Source organism: Corvus kubaryi, unplaced genomic scaffold (assembly GCF_017639235.1).
Source record: "Corvus kubaryi isolate FWS band 111438036 unplaced genomic scaffold, C.kubaryi_AGA036_p1.0 37385, whole genome shotgun sequence".
NCBI lineage: Eukaryota > Metazoa > Chordata > Aves > Passeriformes > Corvidae > Corvus > Corvus kubaryi.
This window is the reverse complement of record NW_024581127.1, coordinates 13975880-13993847: the sequence shown is the minus strand read 5'-3', so window position 1 is coordinate 13993847 and position 17968 is coordinate 13975880. Positions and strand designations below refer to the sequence as shown.

Here is a 17968-nt window from a genome sequence, read left to right as displayed (position 1 = left end):
ATGGTACCTTTTCAGCAACATGGACTAAAGTCAAAGCAATAAACCCATTTCATACATTTCTCTAGAACATCTAATCAGTTTCAGACTACCAGCCCTTATTGCAAGGTGCTCAGTGACCTGAACCTAAAAACTGACAAGGATGACAACATGCTACAGGCAGTGCTGTGTCACAGCTGCAGCTAGCGTGGCAGAGGAAAGAACAGAACAGTCAAGGTCACAGGTGGTGTCACCATCAACATTCAGTGTGATGAAACATACTGTACTGGTTAAAATGCAACTAACTTCTGACTCTGTTAATAAGATTGAAAGTTGCCCAAGTTAACAGGACCACTTTCAGAAAAAATACTTTCTCCAAAAAAATGAGTCCAAGTGCCTGATCCAGCAAATGCAAAGAGGTTTTGGTCCCCACACTTGATTTTGAAGTAGCAATGAGTACAAAGCTCTTTTGTTATTTGCTGCTGCAACTAACATGCTATAAACGTTTATCATAATGAACAGGCAAATAAAGCGGCAGTGTGTGTCACCTATGAGCCCTGTTCAAAGAATTTTCTGTTCTGATAAAAATTTGCATAAGCTAAAAAATACTCATTGCCAAGTGTATTTCCAAAAGACACGATTTTGAATGAGAGAACATGGTAATTTCACATAGATACATTTATATCTTATGTCTAGAGTCAGAGCTGGCATCCATCACATCTTTAACTTGCAGATTCTTCCCATCCTCTCCTTCAGGCCTGCTGTTGGATAAATATCAAATTTTCAAATGTTCTCTCAAGAACATTTTACCCCATCTAATAAAGCTATGGTGTTTAAACCTACTTTGAATCCTGCAGGAATCACAGTATTAATATTTTCCAGTTATAAACACTATAATTTAGCTGAATGCTACTCCTTAATATTGATTAGGTATGTTTCCAGGTCATCATATGTACAACTAATCTGATATTAATGATAAAATTACAAAGACATCTACCTGCTTTATCTCCTGAAATCTCTTTAGCAAAGATTATACAGTGGCAGTTCCTCGTAAATTTCATTTGTCATTACATAGCCTATTTAACTAGTTCAATTGAATGTTTCTGAAGTTCATAATCAAAGAATTAATGACTTGTAGCTCAACAGTGAGAATTCTGAGCTAATAACATCTACTATATCAGCCCAATTTGTAATAACTTTAACAATGTTGAAATACAGTTCATTCCTATTCTCTTTCCTTAAGTCTCCTTAAGTAGCTTTACAAGCACAACCTGCTAAAAGAAGCTTTGGGATGAGGTGAAGTTTCCTCAGTGGTTATTTGTAAGGATATTTGCTAATAATTCTAAAGTAAAGTTATATTCCATCACAGTTCCTTTCAAATGCTGAGAAAACTGAAAAACAAGAGAAGGGGTTTTTTTTCCCTAAAATCATTCTGAGTTGCCCACTTTATATCATGGCATCTACATTTCTGTCACTTTGTTTTTATTTCTTTATAAACAATTTATAGAAGCAGAGCAGTTCCCATGATCACTTTTTAGATGTAAGTATGATCTTTTGCTCCCTGCTTAAGCCCTTTATTATACAAACTGTAATCTTCTCACCCAATTTTTAAAGCATGATTATTGTTCATTATAAGACTTAACAGAAATAAGCCAGTATGTTTCAGATGATAAAGTTTCTGCATGGAGGGCACAGTGAAAGCTGAACCAGATTCTTCTGCCTGTTTTTTGCTTATAAAAATATCACACTTAATTAAGGGGCTTTTAAAAATTTTCTGACTGAGCATAATATTGGCAAAAACAAATCAGGCACCAGTCAAAACAAATAATCCCTTTGATTTACTCCTCTGACAACTCACTGGTTGAGTGTAACTCATTCTTGAAAGAATTTCGCTCCCCAGATCCCACACTGAGAGTGGCTTTCAGCCCTGTTAACAAAGCGAAGTGGTCTCTGGTTTTCACGGGGAGGCTCAGTGATGTGGAGAAGTTTGGCAGGGCTACAAAGGCTCAGCAGAATGGAGGCAGTCTAAACAGATACGGCTGTTTGGTTTCTGTGCCGGAACTGCTGAACACAGAAGTAAACTGTGTGAACTATGAACTCTGTTTGCTCGCTCCAAGTATCACCAAAAGCACAGTTCATGATAAAGTCTGCTTTCTACTGACAAAAACATGCTCCAAAACCTCCTTAAACAACAAGCCTGTATAAATGTTAAGGATTCTGTACATACAAAAGAGCTTAGATGAGATGGCTAAAAGCCTAGAGGAAACCTGATGAGTGCAAAGGACACAAACCAAGTTAGGAAAATAAAGCCTAGAGTGCCTCGTGTTCTGCCTGGAAAATATGGCAGAAGTGCTATTCTAGGTAGGCACAGCTGGTAAGAATCTTGAAACACTTGACCTATACCCTTGTCAGAGAAACTTTACACTTTGATTCAGGAAGGAAAAATAAATAAGGATCAAAATAGGCTTTAAAACCGGCATGATGTTCCAGGTACAAGACTGCCATGTTGCTTCTTCAGCATCTACCTCAGTTCTCCCAACTTCATGGAAATACTGTCAATACCATGGACTTTTAGGAAATAAAACTGGGGCAGACTGGCTATAACTACAGTGGTGCAACTGGGTCTTGAGCATCTCCACTTGGCTTCATTCTCCCCAGTGCTCAGCTTCACAGGGTGTGGGTTCCTCTTCACTGAGCTGATCCTACAGACTTGCTGTCACAGCACAGCAGCGTAGGCAGGAGCATACTACAACCATTCCAATACTAAAACATCATTGAAAAAGAAAGAAGGGGATGCATTTCTCCAGCACAATCACTTGTGGTATCTTAATAAATCTAGTGCTCCACAATGCTTGAATTCTATATGATATCCCAAGTGTCCCCCTTCTAAACCACAGTAAAATGATTTATACCATTAAAAAAGGGTACATTAGCTAGTCAAGTCAGAAAGCACTGTTCAAAATATTTAATTTCTCTTTAAAACCATTTTTTGTTGTTGCATGTTTTTTTACTAATTCAGGTATAGCTAAAGTGATTCACTCCAAGTTACTAATCCAGTAATCTATTAATCATTCCATCTAGCCTAGGAACTGCTGCACAAAATGCACTAAATAAAAGTCACAAACTCTTTTACCCTTGAGCAATTTTCCTTGGATACACAGCAATCCATTTACAGCATGTAGAAATTAGCCAGTGAAAGGATTATAACAATTTCTTTTATCTTTAGAAGAGTTATGCTTTCTGAGCATCACTGGGAAGCTCTTTCACATACACTTTCAAACAAGACAATAAATCAAATGTACCAAATCTACTTTCAGTTACCAGATTTTCGTTCTTGTAAGACACAGCAAAAAGCTGAAAACAGTGTCACAGGTTTCAAAAGACATGTCTATACACTTATTTATTGAGAATATGTTCAATTAATGAAGAATGATGCTGAAAAGTGCACTGCATGTGTTACCACTGAGACAGCAAATGGAAAAAAAATATGCCTTAAGAAAGAGCAAATGAACCTTCTGGATTTAGTCATTGCACTTTATCCTTCACACAGCTTCTTGAATAAATAGCTGTATAAGCCTTAATAAAAATGGAGTTCCTAGATATAATTTCAGATATTACATATAGTTTTAAAAAAAAAATTCTACTGAGAAACTCGGATTATAATTTCAAGGAAAAGTGAGTTGCTCTTACGTTATTGTTTTATAAGTGTATGCTCTGGTCCATTCCCAGCTCTGACAACATTCACTAAATATCTTCCTGATTAGATTGCCAAGAACAATGTAACTCCATACCCAAGTATGTCAGATATATATTATTTGTGCACTGTCACACCCAGAAACAAAGCATCTTACACAGCATAAATTTCTCCCGAAGTTTTCCAAGCCTTCTTGGAATAAGCAGGCTTTAGTGAACAAAAATATTAATACTGCAGTGCAGAACACGTATTTCCAGCCAAAGATGTTTCTCAAAGTATGCAAGTCAAGCTGTATGACAATTTTCAGCAACAAAAAGGAGGATTCAGCATATGCTCCTTTTTTCTTCAACACAAATAGATTTAGAAGACATTTTCCTTGGAATCTAAGATCCCCCTCATGATTGTACCAACACATTCCCATGAATGTAAAAATAGAAATCTATGAGTCCTCCTTTTCCTTTTCCTGAGACTAAGTAAAGAAATAACCTCATTCACTCATATGACTGATTTGTTGGGACAAGGATGATGCCAGCAGAAGAGAAAGTTAAAATTCTAATAAATGGATATGAAGTCTGATTTTTTTTTCCTTGGGAGAATCCACTTCATCATCTATATTCATTTCTTCTGGCAGTTGTCTCCTACATGTCCAGCAGCAGACAATCTAACTGTAGAGATTTTGAACAAGTAAATTTAAAAATGGACAGTGGAGTCATGTAGAGCATTAAAGTTAAGGTAGTAACATCAGATCTTGAATCTGTGTTCAGCAGAAAACTACTGCAGTCAGCAGTACTGACTGGAGCTCAGTACTGAGATGGGAGCTTAGCACACAGGCTGCTGCTATTTGGTATTTGCTGAATCTTTAAAAAGCCGCTTAATTTCCACCAAAAGAAAGAGAGAAAGAAAAAAAATATACAGATCAGGATGAGTCATGGATCTGGCTTACTATATCTTTCAGCAAACTAAGCTTAAGCCAATGTTTACTAGCATCATGAATATTTGGGCATCTGCAAGGACTATGAAATCCAAGAGAATCCCCAGGCAAAGGAATTACTTCATCCAAGAGCAGAACTTGCATTCTTGGACTGGTGACTTGGGTTTCTCTTTCTTGACAGGTCCCGTGTGCGAACCCTTGCAGGGAGGGCTGCTCTGGGCTGTTTACCACCATGGACATACACTTCTCTACATGAGGAAGTGCAAATGCCAGACTACTTCCCAGTACAGTCATGTACTGATTGCCCTAAAATCTATTTCAAGCGGACAACACCATGTATTGGAATGTCTTCTAAAAAGTTTTGTTTATTTTTTTTCTGGAGAAACAGTGTTTACAGATGGACATGGTGCTGTATCTCTATGGCAGAGAAAGTAAGGTCAAAGAAGGTTGTCTTTCTCTGGAACAAAAGGTCAGTGAATGGTTTATTTGCTGAGCAATTTATTTCTACAGGCTTGGACCAACTTTTAGAAGTAACATCTCCTACAACAGCTTTGTCAGAAGGTGGTCCATCGTACAAGAAAAGAATACCTACAGACTGAAAAGTTTTCATTCTGTGTTTTTAGATAGCATAGGCCCATAAAATACAAAAGCAGTAAAGAAGGCTCAATACCTTAAATACAACTAAATAAAATTTACCAGTGCAGGATACATATCTTCAGTAGAAGACAGAAGTACCAGGTTTGTGGGTTTCTCAGCATGTCCTTCTGTCCCACTAGAACTGTCCTCTGTCAAGTTCACCTTCATCTATCTGTTCTTCATTTGTGAACTGATCTCATCTAAGCACCAGACCAATACAATCTTGGTCCTATTGCTGTTGACATATATGGTGAGGAAGAAAGAATATGTAGACCTGTCTCATTGACATGGTATTGGTGCCTGAGTCTAAGTTGTCTTAACAGTTCACCCCTGAGGTTGCTGAAAAGTAGGAAGAGAGAACTTAACAGTAGGCATTTCACTGCCACTCATGGGGACTGCTTGAGGAAGGACTAGAAGCATTTTGATGGAGAACTCAGGAAGCCATGAGTGTTATCTCTTTTTTAACCATTAACTTTGATACACAGGCATCTTATCACCTGACCTGGACACTGACCAATTCTAGGCTAAATTCTGTCAGACAAGCTTATAGCAGCCTTTCAGTAGTCCCTCCATGGTTTTGCTTGTGAATGAGACGTCCAAAAAGAATAGCAGTTGATACATTCAGTTTCTTTGGAGTTACTTTAATGCATAAATTGGAAGTGGGTAGGAGAAGCAACCCTTTGTAGGTCACTTTGAACTCAGAGAGCAGTTACTTAAAATCTGTAGTCAAAATAAATGTACCTCACTCATAATGCTAGCACTGCATGGATTACATCAAGTGGTCAACTGAAGATGAACAATCTCTTTGGAAACACACAGTGAAAGCTCCCAACCTCGAACTGCCCTTCCCCAGGACCTGGCCTTGCAGAGTCAGCACTCCCCAGCCCAAACCAGCTGGGGGAGTTTGGGAAGACACGTTCACCACATGTGTAGGCACTCAGCAGCAGAACAGCAGAGCAGGCACACAGCTAAAGCATCACAAAAAAAAATGAAGATGACACCCAGAAGCACAATCGGTATTTCAATAAAGCTCTTCATTCAAAAATGTGCTCCTGGCCCACAAAATGACCCCGTTCATGGCTAAGCCAAAGAGCCACAAGGGTCACAGTCTTGTGACCTGCACAGCACTTCCTTCCTCTTCCCAAAACTGCAGCCTGCCCACCAGCTGACTCATTATGTCTACCACCAAAAAGGTTTCCATCATTTGCTACTCTGAGGCCACAGTGTGAGAATCTGGCTGTAGCACACAGCTAAACAATTCTTCCTGCATTTAATTTCAAACAAATGGGAGGAGGACAGACAATCCACACCACTTCAAAAAGAGACTGCAGTAAGCCATATGGCATGGATTACATCTTGTGGAACACTGCTGGTTTATGAAGATAGGATGTGAGAGGAAGAGAGGTAGAAATTTGGCACCCCACCAATGCAATGCAGCGCAATATCTGCTGTGTGGGTAGTGCTTCAGTGGTAAAGGTTGTAACTCCAGGTCCAAGACTGAAGCAGGAGATCATATCATGATATCTTGAATTCACATTTGCTTTGGATTTGTAAATTTGTGATAGTTAAATTACCTACAGAGTGGTTTTATTAATCACAGTTAAATATTCTGTGTAATTTATTACGCATATGGAAAAAGTGATGTAAAATTATTTCATTCCTTTGCTCACAGTTTGAGTCAATTTTGCTATATATGTTACCATTTTTCCTTTTTATTCTTTTCAAAAAGCATTAAAACAAAGAGCGAAAAGATCCCTTTTCCAAGGTTCAAAGAAGATTGTGATAAACATTTTATATTTAGCACTTTTAAAAATATTGATCTTATGTATGGATACACACATTCAATCAATTCCAATTTCAACTGCAGAACAAAATCATTAAAGATGCATGTTTGTTAAACCTGTATCAGAAATAATTTTATTTTCTTCTAGAGGCAAAGGTTTAATTAAACCTTAGACACTAGAGAGAAAATGAAGAGAGCTCTGAAAAAATGGCAGTTCTTCACTGGACTGTGTAGAGAACCTCGGATAAATGGAGATTTCTTAATTACTAATTCAGTAAGTCAGTTTTAGAGCAATTGCACAACATTATGCTAATTGTTTCAGATAAATTCTGTGAATTATCATCTTACAGAGTCTATATCTGCAGTTAGTTCATTAATGAAAAAGGAAACAAAGATGTCTTTTATTCTATACCACAAGAGATGGATGGTTTAAGTTACATGATAGAAAAGACACAACATTATCTGAGTCACTACAGTCATATCCCAAGTCAGTGCTGCATCCATAAAGCAACATGCTGTATTTATTGAACACAGTGCAGATAGTCCTTTGATCTCTGGTTCTGCTTGTTTCAGCAGCCCAGTTTTAAATTGGTATTAGCAATTATGATTCACATTACAATCAAATATGTGGTTTCAGATAAGGGAAAAGAAAAAAAAATAGCAGTTCTCTGCTTTTAAGATTCAACAATAGATTATAAAGTGCTCAAAGAAGCAAAATGAAGTTATTGAAAATATGCTAGTATCTTTTTGTACCACGCTGAGAGAAGAAATCCTTATCTATTCCTAAAAGATATACATTTAAATGAAAATGCAATTATAGACAAAGAAGATCTGTTCAAACCACTAAAACTGTATTTATAGCAACCTATACAGTTTCAATGCCACTAGATTTTAACAGCTAAAATTACTGCAAGCTAGCTGCTTGTTCTTCAACATTTTAGTGGCTTTCAGAGATCATATTAATTAAATGCCTTAAGTGATCCTCAGTTAAGCAGGGGAAGGTTTGGTTGGAATTTTTTTTTTTTTTGTTTTACCTTTAAACATACACAGCCTTTTCTTATTAGAAACCAAAGATGAAAGGTCTCTGTGCTTTCAACACAAACTGGGATTCCTTTACCCTTTACCAACACTGAATTTAACAGCAAATGATTTAATTTGACAGACATGCAATATCTGTATTTTCCCAACTATGTATTGTCTGGATCTTAAATAGCTAAGACTTGTGCTTTGTGATGTTGCAGAATCCTATGCTGAAAGGTCACTAAAAGATTTTTAAATGGGCTACATAGATAATTAGAAAACAAAGCCATCTCTTTCATGCAAAGGCTTTTGAAACAACCAGCAGCAATTACAACATGCCCAACCAGATGCTCTCTCAGGAACTTAGGCACTTAGGAAAGACTGTCTAGATGCCTCCACTTGTCTCTGTACAAACATGGTTTTCAAGTGAGACTCTTCAATTCCCCAAGTTGTGAAGGTGTCTAAAACATGCTTTCTTACAGGGCAGGACAGCTCTTCCAAGGAAAAGCTGGATATAATCTCATTGTACATTTTGTACCATGCCTGCTAAGTTGTAAGTACTTTAGAACTTCTTTCAGTAAATAGGGGCAATGATCTTGTATGAGGCACCTTGCCAGGGGCACATCGTACGTTACATTTCTGCTTCCTAAAGAAAAGCAGATCCCGTTTCAGCCTGATGAGTATGAGTGATTCCTACGAATTTGCCAGCACTATTCTGAATTGCTGTTTTCTTCTTCAGAGTACTTAGTACTTTTATGTGTCTGATCCTGGCAACACCTGTAATCACATTCCCCCACCATGATCCAGTCACCACCAGATTCAGAAAGTCACAATTAAGTGTGACTGTGATCTTAGCCCAAGTTGTTCTTAATTCACTGAAAACCCTGTTAGAGATTAAAGAAAATTGAAGTAATTTGAGTCCTAACCATTGCTGACTTGGACCATTCTGAAAGCATTCTCAAGCATTCTGAAAGGCTTGCTGGGTAGTTTGAAGGAGCAACAAGGGCTGTTATGTTGATCCCTAGCAGGACATTGTGTGCATAACAGTCTACAGACAAAAGAATATAAAGTTTATGTATTTTCATATAATCTAGAATATTATCCTTACCAATTTTGTTGAAATTTAACCAATCTATCAGATAGCTTATTTATATTTCTTTATAGTTAGTTGTATCTCTTTCCTGAAACTAAGGATTTAAATTTGTCTAGGCAATTTTAAATTAAATTGCTAAATTAATCAGTGAAAAAGTAGATGTACTGTATTTAGTGGATAAGGGTGCAATCCAATTATTTTGTCGAACTTATTTGAAGGCTGGAAACTCTAATGAACAAGAAAAGAACATCAGACTTGGGCTTGCTGTAAATAGTGTTATTAACTATAGCCTATTCATATGCACAGCTGCAGACTTCCAGAAGGACCTGCAGAACAACTTGCAGAACGTGTTAAGAGATGGTCAAATAAAGTATCATCTGAACATTAATTCCAGCTAAGTGAACAGATCCCTGGAGCACTTTAACACATAAACTGAGGTTAGTGGGCTTCAGGCAGAAGAGGAGAATATAAATCCAAGACTTAAGGTTTACAATGCCAAGAAACAAAGTCATACAAGCAGAACAGACCATGAGCTGTGTTATCTGCTCGTAAGATGAGACAGAGAGGAACATACTTGTCAACAGTTAAAGATACGGTTTTTCCTTTCCTTCACAAAGAATAATGTGATCCCAGGTCCTTTTCCTGATTATTTGAAAAGTGAAAGAAGAGGATGGAGGACATCACATTTGAGACCTGAGTAATTTTCTCTTGGCAAGAAGCTGGATGACAGAGATTTCTCATTTGGAATGGCAGAATATGCTCTACTCTGCTGAGCAGCATGCCACAGAAGGCAGTGTCCTAAAATTATCTTATGTATATGCTTGCACACATCTTACAGTAACAAATTCCTTTACAGTGAAAGATTATTATTTCATGAAGTACCTTCTCACACAGATTAAGCAGCAGATTAAACTTGGCACATGAAGAGGATGAGAAAAATCTTTGTCCAGCTGACATCACTGAAAGTAAAAACTAAGCACAACAGTAAGTCCAGGTACACGATTTAAAAAATAAAGCCCAGAATTAAAGAAGTAGTGAGAAAGCATTAATATCATTCCCCACATGAAAACATTTTAAATGCACAGAAAATTCTACTTCTATTTCCTTATCTGGACTCCAGGGAAAAAAACCCACTAATGTGGTGCAATTTCTAATGCAGTATAGTTTTCAGACTGTTTCATCTTACATCATGTTATTATTCCATTCACCCTCTACATGATAATGTCTGATTAAATTAATTGGAACACAGGGTTTTTTCTGAATAATTTATACCAGGACATTGTAAACTGTTTTTGAGACTAATATTTCACAATGATGGTTGTAAATTCAAACACTGGGAAGGAAATCAGATGTCAAGGAATTATGTAACTACCAGAAGAGTACACATTTTAATATATTTTTGTTCAAATCTGTAAACTAGTCTATGGGATAAATGACAGAATAAAAACTAATGTGAAAAGCAAATGCAGACTGTGAGGAACATGCTTTTCAGCATGTATAAAGAAGCAAATCTATAGAACCTGCAGTACAAAATATGTTTTCTGACCCTGTAATGTCATTTTTCTCCTTTGTGACTTCAGTAAAGAAAAAATGGGATCTCAGTTCTAAACAAATAAATCATTTTATATTTGTAACAAACACTATTTAAAAGAGTCAAACAGGATTTAGTCCAAAATTCCATTTACCTGTTACAATGAATTAGAATTATATTTGTGCACAATGAAATTCTAGATAACTTACATATTACATCATGACATATTGTTGGTATAAGTAGTGACAATAATTGAGAAACTCTATGAACAAAACTCATTCTTTGATTTAATTAAGATCTTTGCCTGCCAGACTCACAAGATCTTCAACATTTTATTAACAAGCATTTTGGACAGATTTTACTGGTATTATGTCTTTTACAGGGTATTTTGCTTTGCCAAACCATAGTAAATACTTTTGCATCATTGAAATTACATTTACAATAAAGCTAGAGTGGCAAAGTTCAAGATCTTTAAGGTCTCAGAAGCTTGGGCAGCTTCTTCTAGACTGAAGTATAAACTACATAACAATGGTATTTTAAAAAGAAAAAGAACAAATGATATTAACATTTTTAAGCATGTACTTTGTTAGTAGACCAAGGTCTTGAGAACAATTCTAGTAAAGACCACACCAACTGTGTCAGCTTATTGTTTACACCATCTATCCCCACTCCCAGATCTCACAAAGTAGCACTGTGATGCATAAAACCCTACAAGTCTACCCACAATTCAGGGGCTGGTCCCATGTTTCATCAGCTCTCTCTGCCCACCAAAACTATGACTTCTGCTACATACTCTACTACATCCTTGAGTAACCATCTCAGTTGCTGCAATCACACAGTTCTTATTAACAACTCTGCTGTCAGTATCTCAGTGTGATTAGCAGACCAAGTTCTTTCCACCTTTCACTTCAGTCCCAACCTGACCATTTTACATTTCACTTCTTTTAGCAGTTCCCTTTCACTCCATCAACAATGTCAGCTCTGTCCACTAGGTAAAAATCTCACAGTCAGATCTTCCACTTTGGTCCTACGTGTGGGAATCTCTGAATCTGTGTTGAACAGCCCTCTACATTCAACCCACATACTCTTAGATAAGCAGTTTTCCATTAGACTTGCATGGAAAATACATATTTTTTAGCATGGCATTCATGAAAATACAAGGTCTTGGTAGTCGTCCTGTTGTACAATGCTAAGCATATAGTCTGCAGCTAACAAATACAAACATGCAAGTACAGGTATTTGACAACCCTTGTAGAGAATAGTTGTCTTGAGACTAATTCTTGACACTTGGCCCTAGTCTTTCTGGCACCTACTTATTCATAATTAAAAGAAAAATACTGTTTCTTTCCTCCTTCCTCCTCAGTATTCCAGTGTTTCTTACTTCATGCCTCAGGCAAGTTTTACATCTGCCGAACCCAGGACTACCCTTTAGATATTCTTGCATATCAGAATGCAAGAAAGATGCAGTGTAATTTTAGAAGATAACTTTTTCAATGTGGAGGAAAAAAGCTTTCACAACCATTTGTAAATCCTATGTGTATTTGTAAATTATTACTGAAATAAAATCCCACAGTAATTCTTTAAACTGCTGTGTGGGAGTAGAGACAAAGGAATGGATGGAAAGAAAAAATATTATAGCGTATCTGTTTATACTCACACCATCAAAAGGACTACAAAACTGCATGTTCTGATGAATTTGCTGGCCAACAGAACAAGCACTCTAAATGTTACTTTTTAATTTCTAGTCTCAGAATTTAGCTGGTTGCAGTTTAGGATGTAAAGGATTTAAAATGCAACCAAGCACTCTGAACAGCAGTGCACAGAGCAAAGGTCCAGCAAGTAGGTTTGGGCAGAAACCAGCCTAGATTCAAACAAAGAAAGGGGCTGGGGTGTGCAGCCAACTGTCATATACATGGTGATATCTATGACAAAGCTCAGGTGGAAAGCAGGAAGCTCACGGCCTAGACTTACATCAGGAGAATAAAAAAGGAATATATATAGCAGGGTGACAGCCTCGTTCCATTCTTCCAAGCTCCACTTGACTCTAGTGAGGAAGGCCACCTAGACGTCCTCATCCCTTGCCACTGTCGCCCTGGTGCAGTAAGCAAGGACACTGCCAGGTGCATGCCAGTGAGCTGAGACTGCACACTCTAAGAAGGTGCTGCTCCCTGTGGAGCAGGCATTGACGGTCGCTAAAGCTAATACATTTTTCCTTCATATTGCAATGGTTTATATGCAGTGACAGCAACTGCGCCTCAGCTGGCAAGAGGAGAACCCTTTCAAAGAGTTGCTGGTTTGCCTGCACCTAGTGGATCACATTCCTTGGTCCTCCTCTGGTATCACCAAGCTGGGACACAGAGCAGCTTCAGATGTCTTCAAGATCAGCAGAGACTGCTACCACCCTGACCATCTGCACCACTCTCACCTGCGCACTTAGAGACATGGTCTGGTCATTTGGAAAATGCTTGAACTTCATAAAGGTCACACTACACTGGTGAACCGCAACTGATTCCTTCAAGAAATATTATATCAGGAAAATAATTTTTTAAAATACCTAAGCTGTTTTGCATCTTTCTTCTGCATATAAACATTCACTTGTTCCACCAATATTTCAGACACCCACCTCTAAGTAGTACAGTGTTTTTCAACTGTTGCCCGTAAACAACATCAACCCCACGTGTACAAATGAAATTTAAGTTGTAGCTATTGCATACCCAGATCATGACGTTTCTAAAAAACACAATTACATTAGGGTGCAATGGTCATTTAATCAGAAGGCAAACTACTGCCAAGTTCTCCCTAGAAGAACTAAATCCTAAATGCTTTCAGTCAGCTCTTGGGTTTTAAATAGGCAATTCAAGTTTTAGAATATTTGCCAAGCTACACACCACAAAATCCAGAGTGGACTTTAGTCTTAAAATCTTATAGGCCTTCTGGTAGTTAAAATAATTAAATAAATAAATTTTTTAAATGATCACATTACAAAGAACAAGTTGCCTCCATATCAGTTTCATATTAATTGGACTGTTTTCATCATGACAAGACCTCTGTTTAAGAACAAATGACAACAATGTTCCCACAAGGCACAGGATAAAAGACAGCCCCCCAAATAATAGTAAAAGAGTTATTAATAAAACAAACACACCCAGAGGGTACTACTTATTTCAGCAAATATCAACAAAAATACTTCAAACAAAATACAACATTTCTTAACAATGCCAGTGTTCTTTCTTTACCCTTTCTCTTGTTTCTTTTTTACCATTTCTTTTTCTACTTCTCTTCACTGTCATGTGAAGTTCACTGTCATGAAGTCATGGGCTGGCACTCTCAAAACTTTCAAAACCTAATCTCCATAATAATCTTCTAATTCTTTCAAGTTCACTTAAATTCTAGCAGCAACAGGCATCAGCTTACAGTCACAGGAGAGAGGCTCACAGAATTGTACTTAGAAACCCTTTCAACATTTTGGAATGAATAGCAAAACAATACACATGGAGAAAATGTGATAATGGAGCCATAACATGATGGCATCAAGCTCTTAGAACATTTCTCCTCAAAGCTCTATTGTATGCATGATTTACTTAGAGCACAGGGATATCTGGAAGCCACATCAAAGAGCTAATGGATAGACATTTTGTTAACATATGTAGAACTGATGCCAGGCCATAAAACAACACTGCACTGAGTTTTACACATCTTCAGAAAAGTCTGGTTCGTTCGTGTTGGATTTTTTTTTTCTTGGGGTTGGGGTGTATTTTTGGTCTACAAATTATTTCTTCTGTTATGTGCATGAATGCCTAACAGGCTCAGAAGCCTGGACAATTTTTATGTTCTCTTGTTCCCTGGATTTGTGCCCAGTATCACAAAATCTGAGACAGGGCTGATCTTTGAAACTGGGAAAGGAGGAAGAATGAAAAAGTAAATAAGCACCTATTTCCTTTGCAGAACAGGTTCTGTTACATCAATCACAGACTGGTAAAGAACCTCACAATCTATGTTATTACCTTAGCATCTCTGTTTCGCAGGTCATCCCTAGGACTTTCAAAGCCCTGTTTAAACTTGGCTCCAAGCTACAGTACATTCTTCAATGGTCTTTCATGTCTGTGGTGTTCAAAATACAGACACTTTTCAAATGGTACATACTGTAGATATGGCATTCCATAAAAACAGGAGGCAAAAAAGCTTTGTAGAGTGAATTCCTGGAACAGCTCTCCAGGATTCTGAAAAGGCCACTTAATAAGCTCCTATGTTTCTGCTCTAAAGTATTTATCCTGGATCACAGAATAATGAGCAGCCATTAAATTTATGTATTTTGTAGGGCACTTAGGAAACAGATTTTCCATCACTTAGTAACTGTAGGATAAGTAAAACAGCACTGCACACCAAGAAACACACAGTACGAAGGGACACTGAAAGTCAAGATTGTAGAAGAGTTGTATCTTTATCCACTTTGACACCTTTTCAGTTAATCACATATTTTGTGGTTCCATGTTTGGCACATTAGGTACATTGGAGCCAGATTAACAACAAACAGCTGCTATTTATAGCATTTCCCCAGAGATGAGAACGGTTGCTGCTGCACTTTAAAACCAATCATGTTACATCTGTATTAAAATGAGAAGACAAACATGTTTTACTGCCAGCTCTGCCTGAATTTCAAATGAAAACCACATTAGTTAACTTGTGAATTTCTCAGTCAGTCAGTCTCCAGTGTCAGCTTACACAGTTTAAATAAAACATCTCACCAACACACAATACAGCACAAAAGGATGCTGACAGCATGGGCCTAGGTGCCACAGAGTGCTCAAATACTCCTCCAAGATAAAAGTCAGGAATGAACTGCCAGTGTCTCTAACCTGCAGTAGCCTGGACCTCAGCAGGTTCTGCTACCATACCTTTGTCATTTCACAAACTTTTTGGCTCAATTGTCAGCAGTCATACAGGCTGAAATATGTTAAGTCCTATAACCCACAGGTTCTCTACTCTCACTTCTGTCCTAAGCACTGTGAGAATGGGCTCCCAAGCTCGGAAAGGTTGCCAGGCCATCAAGTCATAGCATGTTTGGTCCCACTGTTTCCCATCTGTTTGCAAGAAGAAAAGGCTGATCTTTAATTCATTATCTTATAGGCACAGGCTCACCTCCTTTGGGCACCTCCAGGTTAATGAGGCCTCAGCAGGTACTAAACAAGGACCTCAACTCTCATGAGGCTGCTGGATGTCTCTGCTCCAAACATGCACGATTCATGCCTGCCCTGACATAGGAAGAGTCTTATCTGGAGAGAACAGTCCTTTCCTAACTTAGAAGGAATAATACAATTATAAACAGAACAGAGATATTGGTGAGACACTGAACTTTACTGACAGCATGACAAAATCCATGTCCTTTTTCTGTTCAGACGCTTTCTACACCACCTGAAAACTTGATACTGCAAAGTTGCAGCTTGCAGTAGGTTTCACTATACTTTTTTTCCAGCTGTAACGTTTGCTTACTGCCTACTGGCTGGTCAAAGAGAAAGGATAAATTAGAAAGGAAACCTGAAGTATCAGTGGGTTAATCTTTCAAAAGTACTTGCCCATTGGGTGAAGAGATGCCTCAAAAAGACACAGGACATCTGCACTCATGTCACATCATCGCCTCTGAAGATGAATGCATCCCTGAGAGCTTGATGCCTCACAAAGCAGTAATCACATTTCTTTTACTGCTTTAGGTTACTTGGAAAAGCAAATGTGTTGAAGTTAAGCACAGGTGCCTAAAATAAGGTTTGCAGCTTGAACAATTCTGAGTACCTGTTTTGATGATATCAACATTTCTTGCAGCAGCAATTACTTTTAGAATGCTAAGTCTAAAATACAGCAGAACTTTAGGAAAATATATAAAAAATATATCAACTACTTTTTTCTGTTTTCCTTAACATTTTTCTAGTTTTACCCCCCAAACCTCAATTGCTTTATGCAAGAATCCACATAAAACACTTGGAAAAATGACTGAAAAAGGAGGAACTGAACTACATATGCTGCAAAAGTGGTAAAATAATAAAAAAAACCCCACAAAGCAAAACAAAAAATGCCCCCCCCCCCCACCCCCTACCCCCTAAACAGGTAAGAAAAAAAAAATATTTTCTCCTTTAAAGTATTTTAATATTGCCTGTAACATAAACTTGTCAGACAAATATTATTTCAGTTCACGGTGATTATTTTTAATAAAAATGTTAAAATCTCATGGAAGGAATTACTGAATTATTTATAAATCAAGCAGTATATTAAATTCTGGTCAATATATAGATGAACACGTGTATACCTAAATGTGCAGTTACATCTCACTTTTCACCAGACTTCATACACTTCCTTCAGTGTCCTACAGTGACCCTCATTTTCAACTAAGTTTCAGGGGTTTAAGTTATAATTTGCTGCAATACCTGTGACCAGTTATGTTTCACAGGTTTCAACCTAATTTTAAACTGCTTTGCTTTAGACCTTTGTAAGAGCAATACCACCCATTGTTGATTTCTCACCCAGAGTTCAGAGATCCAGATTTGGGTTTGTTTTGATTCAAAACTTAAATTGAAATTTTGGCCCGTGGAAATGGCACCTTTCTGTTCCTCTGGATTTATACTGCATTTTGAAACACTTTGACATAGAGGGTATTGTAAGAGTTTGGATCTGCAATGTATTTTATTGCCTAAATGGTGAGATGGTTCCCATTTTTACCAGAGTAACGCAGTGGAATGAGCATGGTGAAGCACCCATTAAGGCTCCAAAAGGAACTGAGTACTAAAAAACCTAAACATTCATTTGTTTTATTTTCTGTTTCTTGGTTACATTTTCAAAGTGTGTCCACTACCACTCCCATTAACATCAGCAGGAGGCTTGTAAATAAGCCTTTACCCAGTGTTTAAAAAACCTGAGCTTGTCAGTGGAAGTAGTGAAGAGATCCCAATCCACTTCATTACTTAAAGAAACAGAGCAGGAGAGCAAAGAGAAATCAAGTACAGGCAAGCACCCTAACATATCTTTGAAGTCTACATTTGAACACTTCATAACCTGAATTGAAATGTCAAATTCTGAAATACACCAAACATAATTCAGGAAAGATAGCCTATTAACTGGTTGGAAACATGGTTAAAAATGCAGATGACATAAAATTAAATTAAATGCACCCTAACAAGGAAGTTGGAGCATTTAACTTGGTAAATACGTGTTTCATGAAGCTAGACTCACAGGTGATGTTATGTAAACCAGTCAACCATCAGGGTAGTTATTTTTTCCCTGCCCAGTGATCCAGCTGCTGAAACTGTACATTCGTG

General features: G+C 37.6%; 1 protein-coding gene across 1 annotated transcript in view; it reads right to left on the bottom strand.

The window, feature by feature from the left end:
• The window catches only part of CPQ (carboxypeptidase Q), a 149090-nt gene that overhangs the window by 79046 nt on the left and 52076 nt on the right, over positions 1-17968 (bottom strand). The gene's annotated exons all lie outside the window — the stretch shown is intronic.